Raw genomic sequence first — 23,371 nt, 5'->3', positions numbered from 1 at the left:
AAACATTAGGAGTCGTTGCATGCCGCTATTTCCTCAGTCGCCGCACTGACAGTATGGCTAATCATCTAGCATTTTCCTTCCGTATTCCCCTCTGGAGTGGGTGAATGGACTGGTCTTTGGTAGCCTCTGGTGGATGCATGTGACGCTTGACTTCTTCCGGGCTGTCTAACGTGTTGCCTGCTCGCTGCCACTTTGCTCCTGGGACTCACAGTTCCTTTGGAAAGATCTGTTTCTACAGTTTGCTTAATTCGTTACCTTCTCTCTCCGTGTTCTCGCTTCACTTTCGCTGTTCCTGCGATTGTAGTTTAACTATCTCGCAGGCAGCGCGTTTATTCCCCTCGTACGCGGGGTCTTCGAGAGAAGACAGCGCTGGGGTCCTGTGATGTGTGAGAGCTGAATGTTTACAGGAATTCAAAGGTAAACGTTCCCCGCTTTCTAACGCGCGGAAGCGTAGTCACTTCTACCTTAGACCTTGGGCCTTTTCCTGCGGTATTCTAGCCCATGAGTGCCCCGGAGGCCGGCAGCAAGCGGTGCTCCTTCTACTGTGAGTATCAGCGTGTTCCTTGTGTCTTGAAGCTGCCTCACGTAGGAGGGTTAAAACAATGTAAACGTCGTTTAATAAAGCAGTTCAAATTGCATTATTTGATTTTGTGTTGGTATAACTTTTTTGACAGTAGCTGCTATTGTATGCACTGTGGAAGGCTCTGCTGAAGTTTCAGCCTTGGACTCCGAGTTTAGTTCACGCAGTTGTTTTCTTAGCATTAATGAACTGCAACGCTACCCTGGTTGACGGGTCCGTGGGGGTGGCTATGTCGTATACTTAGGATTCCCTGGGGCAGTTGTTTGTATATCTGCGTTTGTAAAGTAGTTTGTCATGGCTCTGATTTCTTGTAGACAGCTGTTTTAGGGACTTCGCACCAGCTGTGAGTGCTTATCCTTTACTTTAAGGACACGAGTTCTAAACATTTTAGACAAAAGGATGACCATTCCATATTTTAAAGTATAAAGTTATGTTTTATTAGCAGCATTTTTATAATGTATATCTGCTAGTGCTATCTCTTCAGCTTACTGTCCTGATGTTTCCAGAATTAATGGTGGGAGCAAATGCAATTATTATTATTATTATTATTATTATATATATATATGTACATACACCTGTCCACTCATTTTTATGGTAACAGTATTATGCACTTGCTACCAAGGCTGGTTCTAGGGTTTTTGGGACACCAAGCAGAATAGGAACATGCGCAGCTCCTCTAAGATGTGACATCACAGGAAGTGACATCAATTCAATATTAATTTCCTGGCATTGTTGAAGCAGTTTTGTAAGAAACTACTTACCTAGCATAGCTGTCACAGAAATGGCTCAAAATATAAATAATCATCGTAATAAAATAACTATATTTTAAAGCGGTATTACTTGACTGAAGAGGGCTGGAGAGTCATTTGAAGATGAGGAATTCGGATTTCAGTAGGCACGGGGGGATCAACTCTAGATAAATGCTAAATCATGTGAGTGAGCTGCAGCCAACATCAAAGGGCACTGTTTCCAAAATTTAAGAAGAGGTGACAGCACAAATGTCATACACAGGTAGGGTGTTTCAAATGTTGGTAGGCAGAAGCAACAAAAGCTGGAACATCATATGAATATAAACAAAATGGTGGTAGTAATGGTAAAATGGAAGCACTTCCCACGTGTGTGTAAGAGTTAAAAAATGCACTTGTAAATGTGGTGCTACAAAAGCTGGAATATGTTTGGCACGTGACAATAAGCCAGCTGGCTTTGCGAGCACAGTCAGACTAACTCTGCACACATCCTTAAGGCTGCAGTATCCTTTCGGGTTGTGCCCCAGCGGGCAAAGCAGCCCAAGCAAGGAGCCTAGTTTATTCACAGTAATAAAAAATTAAAAAAATCTGACCAAGTGGCTTGGCTACATGCCTATCAGACAATTGTGGATTCTATGCCTTTCCTACCCGAATCCAGCCTCTTGCTTGGACCTCGAAGCACTTAAGATTTGCAGAATGAACTACTGTCCGTTATCACTTTGCAGGACGCTTTGCAAACACTGGGATATCGTAAGATGTTTTTTGGGTATTGGAGGACTATCATTTATAGAACACATTTTTTAGTGTTTCATTCCATAACCACTTGCTCTAAATCAGTCCCTTTTAAAAGACACAGCTAGGCTGGCTGAACAAGGTGATGATATGGTACGAATAATATAACATACTGTGTTTGTGTTCCAGTACCTTTATCATCTCCTGAGGTAAGCTTTGACTGCTCGCTTTTTCCACATTTGGAGAGACAAGGTTCTAAAAAAATAACTCTTACTAAAATAAAATGAAATAGCCAGTTCTGAAGCAAAAATCATAAGCAATGGTATCTTAAACTGAGGTTATCAATTATCTGTTGGCTCTGACACAAAAGTCTTACAATATACTTCTGCCTTTTCCTTTTACAGAAAAATATTATGAAATAGTTTAGAGGGGGTAAGAGAAGCTACAGTGATGTTTTGAACATGCTGAAGTTTTTTTTTTTTTTTGTAGCAGAGAAACAATCTCAGTTTTTGTTTTAGTTTTTACACTGGTTGGACCTTATGGTGAGGCAAACAAGATATTGCAAATGGAGTTCAGGGCAAGAGCTATGATCTCTAGATCTCTTGACAGGACATGTGCAGGAACCAGTCACACTGGGAGTAAGATTTAATAGAAAGGGAAGGCTGACATTCAGCAGACACACCTGAGGATGGTTTAAAACCACAGCCCTCTGTGAAGGATGACACCTGCATCTCAAAACTAAGACAATTTATTTAAATTTTGTACATGGAAAATAAAGGGATAGGAAATTGTAAGCTTCAGCTGAAGGCTGAACGGACTTAGCAGCACACACTAGATAAATTATATTTTTGCCTCTTCTTCAACCTCTTACTTTTTTTGCTGATTCTCTCCACTTTCATCCACCTCTCACCACCATGATTTACTTTTCACCTCACCTCATCTCTTCCCAACCCATTACCTACTCTTGCTGGTTCAGCTCCCTATTATATCCACTTCATTCCTGTGTTATCTCCTCTTTATCGCTCCTCTCTCCCTGTGATTTCAGCCCCTTACATCCATCTTCCCCTTGTGACCTAGTAGCTGAAGTTACCCACCACGCATCATGGGGAGCCAGGCATACATTTTGCCCTCAGCTCAGCATACTGGGAATCCAGGCAAAACAACAGAAAAATAATTAACGGAGCCTGTGTCTATTGCAAGATGCCCTTATATCCATGGTCAAGGTTTTGTAAAACTACCCAAAACACAATGTTGGTTCTGCCTATCATCCAGGCTCTAGTCTCATCCTCCAAGAATTAGAGCCAAAGCGTTAAACTTTAATATCATAAAGAGATACTCATGTAGTGGCTCACTGGCACAGTGAGAAACTGAAAAATCTAGAATTGATCCCGGTTTCTCTACTTGATCAAATGGTGTGAACCAAATGCTTTATTTCACCAACCTTCATTTTGTTCGTTATTACACATCAGAACATGCTCAAATATGCACAATGATGGTGCGTGCTGCACAATTTCTCTTGTGTCTGATGCAGTAGGCTATAATTTTGCTGTACATGTAATAAGACTAGCCCGCATATAGGGTCATGTACATGAACCCTGACATGCTTTTTAGTCAGGGCCACTGAATTATGCAATTTTGTGGTTGTTGCATTTTCTGCATAATTATGGATTTGCCACATAAAAATGATTCATAGCTTGTACAGATCAAACGTCTGCTAAAATGCAGCAACACTTGTTGCACAGTGGCATGCCCTTCTCAAAGATTGACTGGCCATCCTGTGATATATTTACCTCATAATTTTGTCATCTTTACCATGTTATTAGTATCTCAAAATGTGTGGCATTACTGTCAGTTAAAAACTACATTCGGCAATTGCCATAAAATCACATAAAAAAGCTTTGTTACCATTTAAAAGTTCTAAAAGCATATCACTTTTACCATTAACACCATACATATGAGACTCAAGTAAAAATAAAATATTTAAAATTACATCCATCAGATCCTACCCTTTCCTAATTATTAGGAGGGTCTTACAAGACATCTTAAATTCATAAACATCTGTCTAATTCCATTCATTCAGATACGTCAACGAAGTATTATAGTTTCCTAATTGCAATAACAAATCTAAAAAAATTCAGTATGGAGTGACAAATTTTATGCATAGATAATTTTTGTACGTAGATCATTGCTTCCTTAGTATGTCTAACATATGCCCTGCGCAGCATTGGCAATATAAAAGCAGATCTTGGTGCAGAATACAGTGTGCAAAATAATAAAAAGAGATGTGCTCCGCTTGGACTTAGTGTCACAAGGACATGTAGGCAAATCTTTTCTCCAATTACACTGCATGGGGAAAGCCCCTCTAAAATAGATTAAGTTTAGCCTAACCAAGGTTAGACTAGGGCATTCTGAAGTATTCTCAAACCAGGCAAGATAAGGTTCCATGGCATCTGTAGTTGAAATCTGAATATAAGGCTAAGGCTAGACTGTTTCCATCATCAAAGCGCCCTGAAGTCTACAGGTCGTAGCTTTCTCCCCGTAACGCTGTTTCGCTATCTCTTTTGCGTTCTCAGGCAAATATTTAGGGTCTGAGAACAAGTTTCCTTTATAACTGTAAACGTATGTATATATTATGCCATATAATTTGCCTTTTCCTGCTGCTTAAATTCTGCCTAGTTTAGTTTTTTCCTGCCACATAATTCCAGTGGCCCTTCTCTTAGTTCATTAATATCACTATCGTCAGCACGGGTACTGGAATTTTTCTCAGTTCATGTTTAAAAACTTGCACTTTTATTAAATATATCTCAATGCAGTGATTTCTGCTGCATTATGGTAAAATGCCTCTGTCAGGGGAGTGGAATTTAATAAAATATCTACTTGTCCATTGGACAGGTTGCTTCTTAAATCTACATTTCCTGTAAAAAAATTCTACTTGTTCCTTTGGTGCCATGTAGTTTGGCGGCAAATTAAGATAGCAATCTCATAATGTAAGAGATAATAGGCTCTCTCATTATGCCAGGGCTACTACTATAGAAGGGTTTGAATACTTGCAATTTCAATCCCTGCTACAGCAAATTACTTATTTTGGCACATTTTTGCAGATCTTCATACTGGGGTTGGAGGAAGCAGTAATAATAGTTGCAGGGCTGGAATGCCTTTGAGTCTGCAAACCAACTAACTTGCATGTTTACGGATTTTCACCAGCTCTTTTCTAATCTTTTCACATACGGAAAAAGGTTGAACATTTACTCCTAACAATGGCAGAAGTAGAGGTTCTTCCAGGGTTAGGGAAAAGTGGCTGCTGGGGAAGTGAACTTGTAGACGCTCTATACATTTTCACATGAGCAAATGCACACATTCATATGTGCTCGTGCTATAATACAATTCACAAATATTTTCTAGGAGTATGATTTCCTGGTCTACTTCAGTAAGTTCTTGTGAATTCATGAAAGCCACTGATTCAAAGACATATACCATGTGTGTACATTTTTTTACTTTCTTTAAGAAATTGGTCTCTAATTGGGTCTGGTATTAGCTAAGACATTTTGGTTTTTTAAAACTTCTATTTCTCTATCTATTTATGGGTTGGTTTTACTTGAAGTGATTGCATTCTGGTCTTTTACAAGGAGCATATTGTCACACAAAGTAGTTTTGTTCACTGCCAGAAACTACTGTGGCAATCAGTGGTGTAATGAAACTGGAAGGTATCCCCCTGCAAAGAACATGGAGGGGGCTCCCTCTCCAGACTCGCTCAGATCAGTGCTATGCTGAGGGAGCTCCTGGAGGGGTCCTCCGGCACAGCACAGGATGTGGGGCCTTTGTTACACCACTGGTGGCAATGTGTGCCCTTTGAGACCAAAAAACTTGTTTTGCTTTTTGCCAGTGTCAGTTACAATGGTGAGAGCCTGGCAGCTCTCCCAGCAATAACTGGTTACAAAAGCCATGTCAAAACAAAATACGCATTGACAAAACCAAAAGACTCACAACAAATGTTGGATAGGTTGGCCCTACCAGTGCTTGTTTATTTTCATTCTTCCCATAATCTTGTTGAAAACTGTTACACTGATTTTCCATTAGGAATATTCTTTGGAAATACTTGCATGCATCAACGCTTTTACTAAATGACGCTTCAAATAAATAGCACCAAAGAAATAGCACCTAAAATGTCATATTAGCAAAATGTTTTTTTTTTCCTACTTGCATTTTTTCTGAACATTTAAATTTGAAAGCAAAGAATTATTACAAACGTCTGCAAACATTTGCATCCAATCAGAGAGCATCCTGGGAGCATTATACTTAGCCTCATATTGTCAAACTTTTCAAACAAGTGTGTACACTTTTTGTTTTCATTGAAACTACTGTCAGTAGTGCAGGGTGCCCTTAAAACTTTTACAGTGCTCATCCTAATAATTAAGGCTTTTCATTAATGAACCATAAATATAAGTTGGAACAGCATTAACCCATGAACACACATTACCTCAACTGCAGACAGTTCCCTTCTCTGTGAACTTGCAACCAAAGGGTTTGTGCTGCAGGGGGTTTGAACTACTTGACCCAAGGACAAAATAAACATGAAAAATTGATGCCCTTGACCGCAAACAATATGTCCCGGTAGTCGGGTTATAGGAATTCCACAGTGTTAAAAAAATGCATTTAAAAAAAATTCTTGATGACTCCTCCCTTTCCTGTCTCCAAGGTGACTAGTGCTCATTTATGATGGTATGATTCTTTCTTTTGTTGCAAGCCCTGTGGGACATCCTACTTTTCATTCATTCAGGCACTTGGTTCACTTCACATCTAAGGACATTCAAGTTCCCTTTGAATCACTGTTATTATGCAGATGCAGCAATTAGAGCTCTGAAGCGATTTGAGCACATGGTTGTGGGGCTTTGGCAAGGGGTCCACTCCCTCCTTCACCTGGGCCTCACAGCACTGCTCCTCTGTTGCTGTTTGGGCCCCGTAACACTGAAGTATTTTGGGCAGTGTTGTGGTGTAGGGCCTCTTTGTTGTGAGCTGGAGCAAAGCCCTGTGCAGCTGTCTACTCTGCCCAGGCCTAGTGCCGGCCCTGCCTGCTAGAGAAATCATTCTGCACAATGTTAAAAACAAAGTGGGGTGTCAAAGTGCCATGTAATTCGGTGTCTTGCATTTATGGAATTAAACATTCTATCAGAAGGGGCAGTGCTAGAAATGGACAGTTTTTAGGCTTCAGCCAGCTTCCTGCCAGGATGAGACTCTAATAAAAGAATTGCTGATGACCTGTTAAGAGAGGCCTTTGTGCTGAGCCTAGCTGGAACTCCAAATAAGGGCCCTATTTCACCCCTTGCAATTTGCTAGTATGGACGTAAAGTAAAGGCACCTCTGAATGTCTCTCATTTTCTGCAAAGTTGCTAGGGTTGTCCAGGATTGAATTCAATAATAGCTGCCTGATTGGGAATCCAACTGGATCCCTCGCTATTGCAGCCCTGAGAACAGTTAAGCATTATTGTGTAGCCTTAAATGTGCAAAAGGATGACTCTGTTATGTTTGTACATAAACATGTTTGGTAGAGCAAGCGGCACATGTGAGATGCTCACTTACCAGTTAGAAAAGAAAAGCCTGAGCATCACTTTTCCAATAACAGGTGTTCTGCCTGTGAAACTGTAAGAGAAGGAGATAGTGCAGCAAACAATCTCTGCCCTGAGTTTCTACAAATGTTTATAGTTTTGAGGGGATTTATAACTATTGGCAAATTCCATGTGGTGCTTTCAATACCAGTAGAAGTGATTGGCTTAGTGGTCTGGGATGGGTCTTTGTTAATACTCTGAGAAGGAGCTGTTAAGTGAGGGAAGTGGTTTATGTCTAAATTTAATATAGAAAGAGAACTGTTTTTGGGCCATATGATTTGACTCTGTCTTATTTATATTGTCCGATCTCTTGAAAAGGTATTGCGAGTTAAGGTCCGCTAGTACACAGTTTAAAGCCACTGATTAAAAGCTTGCCTGGGGACTGTGTGCTTCATGTCTTTCCGGAATCTCATGCTGTTTGTTCCCTCAATGAGTTGTCATGTTTGTTCCAAGCCTATAACAAAGTCTGGCTCCTGGCGCGTATCCACTTCTTCTCTCTAGACCACCGTGCCAGGAGCCAGACCTTGTTATGGAGGTCTAATGTCCAGTGACCAGCACTGATCTGAAATATTGTACCTTACGAGTATAATAGTGCAGATGGTGATATTATTAAAAAGACATTTGTATTCCCTGATGAAGCCCTTGTTCAAGAGCGAAACGCGTTGGTTGGTTTGGATCTTCAATATATGAAGAATAAAGCATTTTGAAGTCTCACCTCCATGTCTAATCGTGTATTTATGAACTAAATGGAAGAGTCTTTGTACCCATCTGAATGGACTTTAATGTGATTACATTCTCTGTTCTTAATATGGATACTATTACAATGCCCCAGTGATTACTTGGAGAGCACTCCCTATTCTGTTTTTATTCTAGAAATACATAGTTGATTTAGCCCAAGACTTGATTTTGTGTCCTAGAGATTTGTACAGTTGACAGCAAATAGCCAGTAATTGATGATGAAACCAGCCCAGACATAGCATGCTATATATTGAATATTAAAGCAGAAACTACAAAGGTTAAGGGATAGTTTTCCTGCTACATCAGTGACTGGGAGCACTACACTAATAGAAAAAACTCTTTAATTTAAGCCACACTGAGAGCTGTACCCTGTTTGGACTAATCCTTGTCGCTTCTATATCCTTGTATAGCACTGCATTTTATAAGTGGAACATTTTTTATATCTTTTGTATTCACAAAGGCAAAAGCAGCATACTTTCCCTTAGATAGCTCTGTGAGTTGAGCACCTACTGCAGGCATCCATACACTGGTTTGCAACCTGCACGCCCTGTGTTAAATGTCAGATAGGAGCTTGATGAGTTAATGTCCTTGCTGCACATCTGCCAGTAACGTTTGATCATGGTTTCAAATATCAGGGAACTATCTATCATCTTTCTAAGTCTATTGAACTAGGCACTATTGATCAACAACCCATGAGTAACAATTCAGTTATTGAAGTGTTCTCTGTAACTGGAGGGGCTACTGTTCCATATTTTGCTCCTTCACCCAATGTAACAGGATACACTGAAACAGTTCACTACCCTGTATTAACCTCACTCTAATTTTCTGTTTGTTTTTAATATACCTAGTTTATTGCCATTCATAACCATGATTAATATGTAATAATACACAGAATTATGTGGTTTATTTGTCCCTTTTCTTCCCTCAGTCTGTTTAGGTCTGTTGGATCTAGGAGGTGAATACCACACTCTTTTCCTTCACAGCTGAGATAACATTTTCATTTTTTATGTCATATTTTATTGAGTTTTGTTAACATTAAAGGCACTACAAGAGCTCTACCTGTGTGATATTACTTCAATATTACATGTTAATTTGTTACATCAACATTGGTGTCTTCTATTTAGGATACATAGGTATTTTGAACACAATTGTGAGAAACATGCTTTTCAATGTTAAGATAGTTATATAAACACCATATTCCATTATTATTTTCCCTCATCTACTCTTCATGTCAAGTGCCTAACCTCAACTCCCACTCCTTCTCCTTGCGTTATCTGCCGCAGCAATTAGCCATTGTTCCTTTATTGTCTAATATTATGTTCGCTCACCATCTTAGTCTGTATGAACTAAAAGACCGAGATGCACCTGCTACGTATATGGGATGTGAGTTATTTCAAGGTGTTTAAGTGGGTAGCAGGCATCGAAAAATCATTAAAATGTTACTAGACCTGCAGGTCGAGTATCTTGAATAATCTACTCAACCTAACTGTAATGTACTTGACCCGGAAACTGGTCTCAAATTGTGTGATCCTAGGCAAATATTGTATTTTACAGTCACCTTTTTCTTCAGTCTCACATGAGTGCACTTTCAAATATGTGAGTTCAGCATTCCGCTGTAAAAAAAAATCCTCTATTGTTTGATTAAATACACTAAATGTTTGCTCCATGTATAATAAATCTAGCCCACAAATAGGGTACACATGATCCATGCATGACTTGCCTCTTAGTTTACTAATACCTCTGCCATTAGGGCAGGAGTGTTTCTCAGTTTGTTTAAACACTCACTTTTGATAAATATATTACTAAAGCGTGATGTGGTAGCGCACTGTCATTTACAGACAGTACATTTTCAAGAAATGTCCAAAAACCTTCTCACTGTCTTGCAGCTTTACTAATAACACTATATAGTATTAACAATAATCTGTGAAAATTGGGTTTCAGAAAACATTTATCATTTGCACAACACCAAGTAAAGTGTTCTGCTTTTTTTCATCCTATGAACATTTTTTTTTTTCATTACACAGAAGTACAAAAATGGTCTTTCACAGTTACTGAAATATATTTTGAAATGCTTGTAAAGTTGACGTAGTTATCAGGGTGGTGGAATTCCTATTGCCTGACGCCTCGGACATATTGTCTGGGGCCAAGGGCAACAGGTTTTCATGTCTATTTTGTCCTTTGGACAAGGCCCAATCCCCGCAGCAAAAACCCTTGGGCTGCCAGTTTACAAGAGGGGTACTGTCTGCAGTTGAGGTAATATGTGTGTCCATATGTTAATGCTGTTCAAACTTGTATTTATGGTTCATTAATGAAAAGCCTTCATTATTAGGGCGAGCACTGTAAATAAACGTTTTAAGGTCAAACTGCACTACTGACAGTGGTTCCAGTAATAAACAAGCATTTTCAATGCAGCGGGTCTCGCATTTGCTTGAGTTAGAGCTATTAGCGTTGTAAAGAAAAAGAAAATGCAGCGTGATCGCACTATGTAAAATGCAGCGCGATCGCTCTGCGTGGAGAATAAACAGATAGTAGTCTGGACCCCAGGCTGAAAACAACGAGCCTCGTATGTTTTTAGTAGTTTACCGGTGCTGTGTAGGTGGGCTAACCACCGGAAAAGGCATGATGTATGCATGCCTTTCACAAATGAAAGCAAGCTGATTTGAAAAGGCAAGCCCGTGAACCAATGTAGATGACTGACGTGACATCCGCATGTTTTGAAGCCCAAAGAGAGATTACAGAATGGATGGAGTGCTTTGCGCTCGCCCGTAAAAAAGGGTACACACGTTTGAAAAATGTAACAAGATGAGGCTAGGTAAAATGCTTCCCAGAATATGCTCTGATTAGGTGCAAATTTTTTCTGAAGCTCGTAAGCAAGAGCGATGATTCTTTGCTTTCAAAATAAAATGTTCAGAAAAAAATGCAAGTAATAAAAAAAAAAAAAAAAGGTTTCACTACTATGAAATTTTAGGTTCTATTTCTTTGAAACGTCATTTAGTAAAATGTGTTGATGCATACTGGTATTTCCAAAATATATTCCTAATGGAAAATCAGTGTAACCATTTTCAACAAGACTATGGGAAGACTGAAAATAAACCAGCACTGGCAAAGCCAGCCGATCTGACATTTTGTGTGAGTCTTTTGGTTTTGTCAAGGAGTGTCCTGTTTTGACACGGCTTTTGTAACACTTTATTGTTGTGGAAGCTGCCAGGTCCTCACCATTGTAACAAACGCTGGCAAAAAGAAAAAAAAAAATTGGTCTAAAAAAAGGAACACATTGCCACCAGTTTCGAAACAAAGGCATTGCAGCCCCCCATGAGGGGCCCCTCTCAGCACAGCACCTTCCTTGAGTGAGTCTGAAGGGGGGGCCTGCCACTGAACAAAACTACTTTTTGTGGCAATATGCTCCTTGTGGAAGAGCAGAATACGAACTCACAGTAAAGCCAGCCAATAGATAGAATGAGAAATAGAAGTTTAATAAAAACAAAATGACTTTGTGATTGCAAGACCTAATTAGGGATCCAATTCTTAAAGAAAGTCACAAATGTGCACCCATGATATATGTAATTGAATTAGTGACTTTCATGAATTCACAAGAACTTACAGAAGTAGACCAGGAAACCGTACTCCTAGACAATATTTTTGAACTGTATTTTAGCACGAGCAAATATGCATGTGTAGATTTTCTCATGTGAAAATCTATTGAGCATTTACTAGTTCACTTTCCCTCCGACCACTTTTTTCCCAAATGCTGGAAGAACCTCTACTTCTGCCATTGTCAGGAGTAAATTTCCACCCTTTTTCATTATAGGAAAAGATTAAAGAGCTGGTGAAAAGCCTTAAAATATGCAAGTTAGTAGGTTTGCAGACTCAGTCATTCCAGCCATGGAACTATTGCTTACAGCTTCCTCCAGCCCCAGTATGTAGATCTGTGGAAATGTGGTAAAATAAGTAAATTGCTATATTAGGCTTTGTATTTGCAAGTATTCAATCCCTACTACAGTAGTATCCCTGGTGTAATCAGAAAGGCTATTATCAGAACCCTTATATTATGAGATTGCTGCCATAATGTGTCACCGCACTACATGGCACCAAAGGGACCAGTAGATTTATTTTTTTACAGAACAAGTAGAATTAAGAAGCAACCTGTCCCATGGAGAAGTAGATATTCAATTACATTTCACAACCCTGAACAGTTATATAAATGTTGTGTGTTAGGAAAAACCTGATACCTTAATGCCTTTCATTTCACACAGGTCAGACAGTTCACCTTACAAAATCCTGGAACTCTGCAGTCACAAAGAAAATTATTTGCATTGCAAGAAGACAAACTGACTTTTGACCTGTGTCTCTGTACACAGAGCAAATGTGACAAGAATCTGATTTAAAGGCATCTTAATTGCTAATTCAGTTTCTGACTGAACAGAACACCTCTTTGTCCACTCGCCAGAAGGGTCGAGTGGAATCTAAAAATACCTTGACCTCATAAAATAAAACTCGCCATAGCAAGTGGTCGAGTAGATTTTTCGAGCCCTGGTAGTGCACCTTCTCGAGGTGTTTCATCTGAGTTCTCCAAGACATATACCAAAGTGCTCCAGGCCAGGGCTCTCTCTGACAGTCCTTGACCTTGCCTGGCTTTGCGGTCTCTCACCATCTCCTCAGCTCTAGCCCATCTCAATACCTTCCTTTTCCAAGCTGCACTCTGGGGACCTTGCACCGTTTTCCAATTCTTTATCTCTCTCTCTTTGCTAGCAGTAATGCTAAGTCCTGAAATTTGTTAGTCACTTTCTGTCAGGATGTGTGAGGATACCTACTGAGCAAGCAATGTCTGGGGTTATGGGGGACTTCCCTCCACATGACTTCCCTTAATGTGCTAATCACAAGACACAGAATTCCCTTAGAACTGGGCAGGTCCAGAACATATGAAAAAACTCTATTGCCTCCTCTCCACATCGCAGACATTTGGCTTCTATCAGATTCAAGTGCCTCTGCAGCCTGCATGGTGTTAGTTATGCTCTGTGTAGTACGTATAAGTTAATAAGCCTGAGGGGTGTGGCCAAGCTGTTGAGCATGGCAGACGCGAGCTGCTAGAGCTCCGCGCCGCACCCGGCTTATCCTTCGCCTGTTGAGGGTACAGTGGAGCAGCATTGCCTTGCAGGCGGTCGGACCGGGGCCCGTGCAGCCCTGAAACCTGTTGGGCCGAGAACGGACCTCGTGTGGCGGCCTGCGACTGCGTGGGTCGGGCCTGCTGGTCTGGTGCCGCGCAGAGTGGCGTGGCAGAGGCCGGGCCCCCGAACCGGGGCGCCCTTGCGGCGCGATCCCCCTGTGGTTGCTGCTCCACAGGGGGGTGAGGAGACGCCCTGAGAGACGAGGAGCACGGAGCGGATGAGTGGTCTGTGGGTGCCTCCTGGAAGTCGGTGGCCGACCCCGGCCGGGCCTGCGGGGCCCTCCTGAGAACTGGCGGTGCCCCGGCGGCATCTGGACAGTGCCTGATTGCAGCTACGGCGGGGGAAGGCACCCCCCCAGAGGACTGGAGTACCGCTTTGGGGCATATTGAAGGAGTTGCTGGAGAGAGGTGATCGGGGCCGTGTCGGGCCTAGGGGGGAAGCACCGTCTTACATCTGTGCCCGCGTTGGACTTGATTGGCCTGTTGGGACCTCGTGGGCTGATGGTGGAACCCGCAAGGCTGGAGGAAGAGGTGGGAGCCTGGAGGTGAGGGGACAGTGGGCTGGGCTGCTCGTGCTGCTGTGTGGTGGCGGACTGGTGGCCCCGGCAAGCGCGCTCGGCCTGTCCCATTATCCTGGGTGTCTGCGTGAGAGGAGGATCTGTGGGGACTGTTGCGACCAGTTTCTTGGCTGTAACGTGGAGGACACCACGTGGGAGACCGCGCTCGGTGCTGATCCCTGCGGAGCCGGCTGCAGTTAGGGGTCGGTGGTGCGGAGCTGGGAGCAGTCGCTGGCTGTCCTGACTGGTGTCAGGTTGTGCTGCCTTGGTGACAGGTTATTCGCTTGGTCCTTTTGCTCCAACTGAGGCTGATTAAAGGTACGGAACGGATACAGTGGGTGACGAGTTGGTGAGTGGAGACTTGGAAGAAAGTGGAAACTCCTTGTGGCCTGGAGCATGGCGGGGACGGTGTGTTTGCACTTTGGTGCCGGAGCTGGGAGATCGCAGGACTCGGTGGTACTGGACAGCCAGAAACTAGATGCAGTACTTGCTGCAGTGGTGCGCATTGGAGATTCGCTGGAGCGTGCCCGTACATCGCTGGAAGCCAAGATAGTCAAGGTGGCAAGCGACCTTGTCCTGCTGCATGCTGACCATCGCAAGCTGGTAGACAAAACCGGCGAGATCGAGGCGAAAGTAGATGAACTGACGTCGACAGCCTCCCGTCTGAAATTGGAGATGGAGGATGTGCAGACTCGTGTAGGGGAGTTGGAGAGTCGGGTGGAAGATGCGGAGGGACGCTCCAGGAGGAACAATATTCGAGTGGTTGGCTTGCCAGAGGGCACCAAGGGTCAGGACCCAGTGGCCTACTCGTAGAATTGGCTGCGGAGACTCGTGCCGGCGGGCGGGCTTTCTCCTTTCTTCTCTGTGGAATACCCCCATCGGATTCCTGCGCGGCCGAGACCACCGGGGAGTGCTCCTCACCCATTTATCATCCGCCTCCTCCACTACACAGACAGAGACGTTATACTGCGAACTGTGAGGGCTGCTTCGCCTCCTCGGATGGACGGTGTGCAGATCTTACTATTCCCGAACTATACCCTAGCGGTACAGAGAGACCGGGCCTCCTACCTGCCTTTGAAACGTAAGCTCAGATCCCTTGGCTTAAATTACTCTTTGCTATTCACTGCCAAGCTGTGTGTCGTGGCGAAGAATAAGTTGCACTTCTTTGCTACACCTGAGGTAGCGTGGGAGTGACTTGAGTCAACGGGACTGGCCTTGGGTGGTGCTGCAGAGCGGGCCGTGGCGGTGCCTCGAGGCAAGTGCAGCCGGGCCAGAAGTGTCCGAAGGAGAGGTGAAATCCGGGCTGGTCCTGTGGTGTGCGCATCAGACTTGGAGCAACTAATACAAGAGAGAAGGGAAGCGATTCACTCTGCTGCGGCTATCAGTTCGTCCCCGCTGGCGTCCGAGTCAGACATTGAACTTTCGCAGCCCCCCAGCGACCGACCTGTTACGCCGGATTGCCTCTCGGAGTTCGGCCTCGTTGGGGGCCCGCCTGTGACACCGGCCACTGCGGACGAGCTCTTTTAAGGGATCCTCGAGCTGTGTTGGGAGACTGTACAGTGCTGGAACTGTCCATCTGGCTAGTAGTGTGCGCTGGACTTAAATTAGTATGATTCAGGGAATGAGCTGGTGGCGGATCTGGTTGTTGAATGTGGGCATCCAATGCTTTATGGCTGTATGTGTGGCTGCTGGCACGGTGCCTGCCCTTGCGAGCTGCGTGCCATTGCGATTGACAGGTGTGAACTTCCTCTTATGTCCCCCTCTTATTATCTGTTATCTGCTGTAGCCGGATAGAATGGCTTGTGTTTGGATTGCTTTTCTGTGGGATTGGCCCACCCCATACTCCTACTAGTAGAGACACATAATGTGTGGTTGTGTGGTTGCACGCTACTGTTCTTGTTGCTGGGTTTGGGCGGTGACCTGTTGTCTATCTGCTCTGATGGTATTAGTTATGTTTTGGTTCTGCTGGAGGGCATCTACTGACCACCCGATCGATGGTTGGGAGAAGGTTGAGGTAGATGTGGCACTGTGTGGAGGGGTGGGGTGGTGGGAGATGAGGGGTGGTTTGCTACCTACGATATGTCTTTATACACTGCGATCACTTGGAACGTAAGAGGTATACACCCCCCCCAAGCACCGATACGCTATTTATTCTTACCTTAGAAGGCACTCAGTCCACTTGGCGTTTCTGCAGGAGACACACCTGGTGGGGTTGGAGATTCCCCGGTTGCGTCGATGCTGGAGAGGGCAATTGTATGCGGCGGGTCACTCAGCGTATGCTAGGGGCGCATTGATTTGGATCAGAGCTGGCATTCCCTTTGCAGCAGAGGAGCAGATCGCAGATCCGCAGGATAGATTTGTGTTGGTTCGGGGGAGGCTGGCAGGTCATACTGTAGTGCTAGGTTCTATATACGCTCCAAACGTGGACCAGACATCTTTTCTGCATGGCCTGTCTCAACATTTGGCGGGCTGGAGTGATCTTCCATGGCTATTTGGCGGAGATTTCAATAGTGTGCTTAATGTCGATCTGGACCGCTCCTTTCCTCTGTTGCCCACGTCCCCGGTGGTGGCTGCCGTGCGTGGTTTGGTGACTTGGACTCAGCAATGGCAATTGGTAGACATATGACGGCAGCGGCATGCAGAAGATAGGGTCTATTCCTTCTACTCTGCCCCGCACTCCCTCCATGTGCGTTTAGATAGAATGCTTTGCACCCCGAACTTGGCCTCAGTAATAGTGAATACGGATTATTTGGGGCGCACACACTCGGATCATAACCCGCTGCTTGTGAGCCTGAGTTGGGAGTCCTCCCGCCTGGCTGTTCCTACTTGGAGGTTGAGGCCGGAACTGTTAGAAGACGCTGCTTTTAGGGCGTTACTGAGCGCTGCGATCCTGGAATATTTCGAGCACAATGATGGCACGGCTTCGTCGGGTTTGGTAGAGTGGGATGCATTCAGAGTTTTCATCCGGGGGCACTGCTTGGGAACTCAATGTAACTTGCGTTGTTCCGTTGAACGCGACCTGACTCGGGTGGAGCGCGTTTTGCTGCGACCGGAGGGGGAGGTGGCTGGCAGTCAGACCGAAAATTCGATGTTGTCCGCGGTATGCGCTGAACACCTTTCGCTGCTTGAGCGTCTGCGATGTTTGAACTACGCAGCGCACTCTGCGAGAACTCACGCTTCTGCCAATAAAGCGGGTAAATTGCTGGCCTGGTTGATTCGTCGAGATTGTGAGAGGGGACCGATAGTGGAGATCCGCTCGCGGGCAGGGGGACTGGTACACACGCCCGGGGAGATACAGGCTGAGTTCACGAGGCACTACAGGGTGCTCTATGCTTCAGGCGCACCTCTCATGGGAGATTCCTGTGCCGAATTTCTCGCTGAGGTGGAGCTTCCGTGTTTAGAGGAAGAACAGATGAAGGCACTTGAGGCGCCTCTTGATCTTGAGGAGATAAAGTCCAGTATTCGTGAGGTTGCATCCGGTAGAACCCCGGGCCCGGATGGTTTGCCAGTTGACTTCTACAATGCCTTTGCGCTGCATTTGGCACCCAGGTTGCTTTGTGTGTACAAGGAGGCTGAGCGGAGGGGTTGTCTGTCGCCCACTCAGATGGAAGCGTTGTTGGTCTCCCTTCCTAAGCCTGAGAGGGACCCGGTGGAGCTGGGATCGTACCGGCCCGAGCAATGCTGAATAAGACTATAAAATATTAGCCAAGCCGCTGGCGGTGTGTCTTGCGCCGAGTGTGCCGGACCTGGCCCACCCCGATCAGAACGGGTTTGTGCCGGCTAGAGACACCTCACATAATATTAGAAGGTTGTTCCAGGTCATGCAGTACGCGAGACGGGATTGGCCGAGGGCGCGGGTTGCCTTGTCCTAGATTTGGAGAAGGCCTTTGACTCCCTAGAGTAGCCCTACCTGTTTAGGGTGTTACAGCTGTTTGGTATGGGAACATCCTTCGTTCGCCTGGTTAAACTGTTATACACCGAACCGCGGGTCCGTGATATCAGAGCCGATTCGAGTGTTCAGGGTCACGAGGCAGGGCTGTCCTCTTTCACCGCTGTTGTTTTCACTTGCCATGGAGCCTCTGGCGGCGGCCCTGCGTAGGGAAGGGAATGACTGGGGCATCACCCTGGGGGACGGCCTGCATATAGTGCTGTTGTATGCTGACGACCTCCTTCTGTATTTTAGAGATGTCACGCAGATCACATCGGAGGTTGGGTTGCTGCTCCAGCGCTTTGCAGTGATATCCGGCCTCAAGATCAATTGGTCTAAGTCATGCCTCTTCCCATTTGATCCTGGGCTCTCAAATCCGGGGCTTAGTTTGGCCGGGAGTCCTGCTCCGTGGCAGCCGTGCAGGTTCCGATATCTGGTCATCCAAACCTACCATCGTGAAGGGGACCTGGCTGATGGCAACCTCACAAGAGCGGTGTCTTTGATCAAATCTCAAATGTCATTTTGGAGGCCGCTGCCAGTGGCGGGCAAGATAGCCCTCTTGAAGATGGTAGTCCTGCTGCGCCTTTTGTACTTTATTTCCAATCTCCCGCATTATGTTCCCCCTGGCTTCTTTAGAGCCCTGGAGACGGGGTTGAGAGACTTCATCTGGAATGGCGGCCGATGCAGAGTTGCCCCAAAGAAGTTGTACCTACCGCCCGATAGGGGCGGACTGGCAGTCCCTAATTTAGAGCACTACTATCTAGCGGCCCAGCTTCAGTGGGTATCCAGGTGGCGGCGGGTGCCCAGCTCACTGACACGGCATCGGAGCAGGGTCCCTGGTCACGGCTGCAGATTCTGCATTTATTCCATCCGCTCACGCGTGTGCCGACTCCATGACCGCTGTTCCTCAAGATAGCTTATAGATGTTTTCGTAGATCCCTTTGGCTCACGGGGCCGGTGGTCCCATTTGCGCCGGCCCTGGCTGTGTCAGGCACGCCACGTGGTCCCAGAATCACGTCGGACTCGGAACTGCGCGCGTGGCACGAAGTAGAACTGTGTACATTGGGCGATCTTTACAAGGAGGGTAAGCTGCTCCCGTTCACTAGGCTTCAGGAACTGGGGTTGCTGCCTGGTCAGTTCCTACTGTACAGTTCCTTGTTGCGAGCCTTGAGGTCCGGATGGGGAGATATCTCAGTGGCTCCCCCCCCCCCCACTCATCTGCTGATTAAATACTTATAGGTGATGAGCCGGGGTCGACGCTTGATTAGCTGGCTTGCAGATGCGTTGCGGACTCATATTGCCCTGGAGAGTGACGCGCTGCGTGCGGCCTGGGAGGAGGATATGGGCGGTCCAATCACAGAGGCGCAGTGGAGGTTAGCTCTTTCAGGTCACCTTAACATACCCCATAATTCCAGATTTCGGCTAATTCAGTTCTACATTGTTCACAGAGCCTACCTTACACCAGCCCGAGTGAATAAATACTTTGCCCGCCAGGACGCGACTTGTCCCGATGCCACGGAGTTAGCGTAGATTTGCTGCACATGGTGTGGTCCTGTCCTAGTCTGTGCTCCTACTGGAGGGTGGTAATTGATAATTTATCTGACTGCACAGCTCGGCGGGTTCCTTTCACCTGGGAGGCGTGTATACTGGGGTTATTCCCTAGAATTAGCGGCATAGAGCGGAGGTGCGTTTCACGGACCTGTCCTTATTGTCGCAAAGCGACTGGTGACTCGTAGATGGAAATCACCGGATCCCCCGCCGGTGCAGGCTTGGAGACGCTCCCTCGAGGTATGTGCAGGGGCAGAGGGCACAGCACTGAAGAGGGAGGAGGTGTTGGGGCTGCACCAAATTTCGTTGTCGGCTGGTTGGGAGGAGCTGATGTTGCGATTGCGGAACATGAGCAGGGACACAGAGGAGGGAGGTTCGGACTAGAGAGTCCGTTAAAGGTGTGGTGTGCTGCGATGTGGGAGTATGTGTATGAGCCAGCTGGATTTGATGCAGTGCTAGAAGACGGAAAGGCAAAATTTGCTGGACTTGACGCCCGGCCCAGCCCAGCCCCTCTACCGGCATGCCGGATAGATGCAGATTAGCACTCAGCCCGATCGGGAAGTGATTGTATGGGAAATAATTGTCTGGATGTCAGTAACCAGCAGTTGTTATTGTTTATACGGTTTGTTTATAAAAAGTTTATAGCATCTGCCTACTCTGCAATGACACTCTAGCTGCAAATTCTGTGATGAGTAATGGTGCAATGATGAGTGTTGTCAAGTGAAGCACCCACCAAACAGCTATAGGCGGCTTATTATTCTTTCAGGCTGCAGCTGTAAGCCAAACTGGCATCAGTGGGGTATCCCAGATGAGAATGTGTTGTTGGAACCAATCTTCTGATGGTTTAAATGGTGAACCAAAAACCTGTGCTATTGTTGGATACGCCGCATAGTATATTGCACCATCATGTTATTATCTAGTCGAGTGGTATTTAACGAAAGTGAAGCTACACAATGCATTATGTTCAAATGTCAATGGTTTATGATTGTGATGCAATGTTATGATAATATACTAATAAACAGATTCATTAAAAAAAATAGGTTAATAAGCCTGAATCTAGCATTTCTGGGGACTTTAGGCACCCAGGTCTTTATGTCTTTCCCCCTACACTCCCCCCCCCCCCAACTCCTTGTCTGTGATTACTGTGCCCAAGTCCTCTTCCCATTTCTGTTTAAGGATCGTAAGGGGTTGGCAAAGAGCTGCTTTCATTCTCCCATACAGCGATGTCACTGCTGTATATGTGCCTGCACTGCTAGTCTGGTATTGGCAAATACTCAAAGGGGAAGGTTCTGCCTGTCCCATTCGCCAGTGCTTAGTGATCGCCTCAGTGATTTCTCTATGGAGGAGGAAGTGACCTTGAGGTAGATTGTATCAAGCCCGAAACTCCTTGAATGGTAGTAGGGTGTCGGCCTCGAATAATGCTCCCATGGATGTTGCCCCGCTTCTATCCAACTAGTCACCACCATGGGGCAATACTGATGTAAATTGCTTTGGAATCTCAGGGGCATAAGGCAAAGCACAACCTGATCCACGGAGATATTGCATCCAACAGTTGCGCAATACCCTTGGTTCCGCCGATAAGGTTGTGGTGGGAGGGTGGAGCTGGAGTACCACTCTGGCCAGAGATCTGTAGTAAAGGACATTACTTCTTTGTCCGGCATCATATGACTGGCTATCCATTGGGTCAGCCGTTGCAGTTGACCCACTAGGTAATGGGGCTCGAAGTCGAGGCCTGCCAGTCCCCCATCCCCTATAGCTCTCTGAAGCATTTCAAGTGCAAGCCTTCATCTACCCGATCCCCATAGGAATCCAACTATCTTTGAGTTCAGCTCCTTGAAGAAGGCAAGCTGGAGCCATAAATGTGTGGAAAAAAAGATATAGTAATTGGGCAGAGTAATCATTTTTGGTAGGTGTAGGAAGTTAGCTCTGTATGCACTATTTCAAAGTAAGAAATAGTATGCAGAGTCCAAGGGTTCCCCTTAGAGGTAAGATAGTGGCAAAAAAAGATAATTCTAATGCTGTATTTTGTGGTAGTGTGGTCGAGCAGTAGGCTTATCAGAGGGTAGTGTTAAGCATCTGTTGTACACCCACAGGCAATAAATGAGGAACACACACTCAAAGACTTACTCCAGGCCAATAGGTTTTTATATAGAAAAATATATTTTCTTAGTTTATTTTAAGAACCACAGGTTCAAGATTTACAAACAATACTTTAAATGAAAGGTATTTCGCTCAGGTATCTTAGGAACTTTGAATCAACACAATAGCATGTACAGTTTTGGCACAAATGGCAATAAGCTATTTTAAAATTGGACACTGCAAAATTCAACAGTTCCTGGGGGAGGTAAGTATTAGTTAGTTTTGCAGGTAAGTAAAACACTTACAGGGTTCAAAGTTGGGTCCAAAGTAGCCCACCGTTGGGGGTTCAGGGCAACCCCAAAGTTACCACACCAGCAGCTCAGGGCCGGTCAGGTGCAGAGGTCAAAGTGGTGCCCAAAATGCATAGGCTTCAATGGAGAAGGGGGTGCCCCGGTTCCAGTCTGCCAGCAGGTAAGTACCTGCGACTTCGGAGGGCAGACCAGGGTTTTTTTTTAGGGCACCGGGGGGACACAAGTCAACACAAAAAGTACACCCTCAGCAGCACAGGGGCGGCCGGGTGCAGTGTGCAAACAGGCATTAGGTTTGCAATTGGTTTCAGTGGGAGACCCAGGGGTCTCTTCAGCGATGCAGGCAAGGGGGGGGCTCCTCAGGGTAGCCACCACCTGGGCAAGGGAGAGGGCCACCTGGGGGTCACTTCTGTACTGGAGGTCGGATCCTTCAGGTCCTGGGGGCTGCGGGTGCAGTGTCTTTACCAGGCATCGGGTTCTTTGAAGCAGGCAGTCGCGGTCAGGGGGAGCCTCTGGATTTCCTCTGCATGCGTCGCTGTGGGGGCTCAGGGGGGTCAACTTTGGCTACTCACGGGCTCGCAGTCGCAGGGGAGTCCTCCCTGTAGTGTTGTTTCTCCGCAGGTCGAGCCAGGGGCGTCGGGTGCAGAGTGGAAAGTCTCACGCTTCCAGCGGGAAACGTGCAGTCCTTTAAAAGTTGTTTCTTTGTTGCAAGTTTCAGTCTTTGTGGAACAGGGCCGCTGTCCTCTGGAGTTCTTGGTCCTTTTAGATGCAGGGTAGTCCTCTGAGGCTTCAGAGGTCGCTGGACCCCGGGGGATGCGTCGCTTTTGCAGTTTTTCTTGAAGAGGGGAGACAGGCCGGTAGGGCTGGGGCCAAAGCAGTTGGTGTCTCCGTCTTCTCTGCAGGGCTTTTAGGTCTGCAGTCCTTCTTCGTCTTCAGGTTGCAGTAATCTATCTTCCTAGGTTCTGGGGGCCCCTAAATACTCAATTTAGGGGTGTGTTTAGGTCTGGGAGGTTAGCAGCCAATGGCTACTAGCCCTGAGGGTGGTGGCTACACCCTCTTTGTGCTCCCTCCCTGAGGGGAGGGGGGAACATCCCTAATCCTATTGGGGGAATCCTCCATCTGCAAGATGGAGGATTTCTAAAAGTCAGAGTCACCTCAGCTCAGGACACCTTAAGGGTTGTCCTGACTGGCCAGTGACTCCTCCTTGTTTTTCTCATTATCTCCTCCGGCCTTGCCACCAAAAGTGGGGAAGTGGCCGGAGGGGGCAGGCATCTCCACTAGCTGGGATGCCCTGTGGCGCTGTAACAAAGGGGGTGAGCCTTTGAGGCTCACCGCCAGGTGTTAAAGTTCCTGCAGGGGGAGGTGAGAAGCACCTCCACCCAGTACAG

General features: G+C 45.9%; 1 protein-coding gene across 7 annotated transcripts in view; it reads left to right on the top strand.

Moving 5' to 3' along the window:
- Nucleotides 1-338: 338 nt before the first annotated feature.
- UPF2 (UPF2 regulator of nonsense mediated mRNA decay) overlaps nucleotides 339-23,371 on the top strand; it is a 765,941-nt gene continuing 742,908 nt past the window's right edge. Inside the window, exon 1 of one of the 7 annotated variants that reach the window (XM_069228662.1) lies at nucleotides 339-544. The gene's annotated coding sequence lies outside the window, so the exon portion shown is untranslated. The remainder of the gene's footprint in view (nucleotides 545-23,371) is intronic. The other 6 variants (XM_069228663.1, XM_069228659.1, XM_069228661.1 and 3 more) reach the window with 6 other exon arrangements.

Source organism: Pleurodeles waltl, chromosome 4_1 (genome assembly GCF_031143425.1).
Source record: "Pleurodeles waltl isolate 20211129_DDA chromosome 4_1, aPleWal1.hap1.20221129, whole genome shotgun sequence".
NCBI lineage: Eukaryota > Metazoa > Chordata > Amphibia > Caudata > Salamandridae > Pleurodeles > Pleurodeles waltl.
The sequence above is the reverse complement of the archived record's forward strand: the minus strand, read 5'-3'. Positions and strand labels throughout refer to the sequence as shown.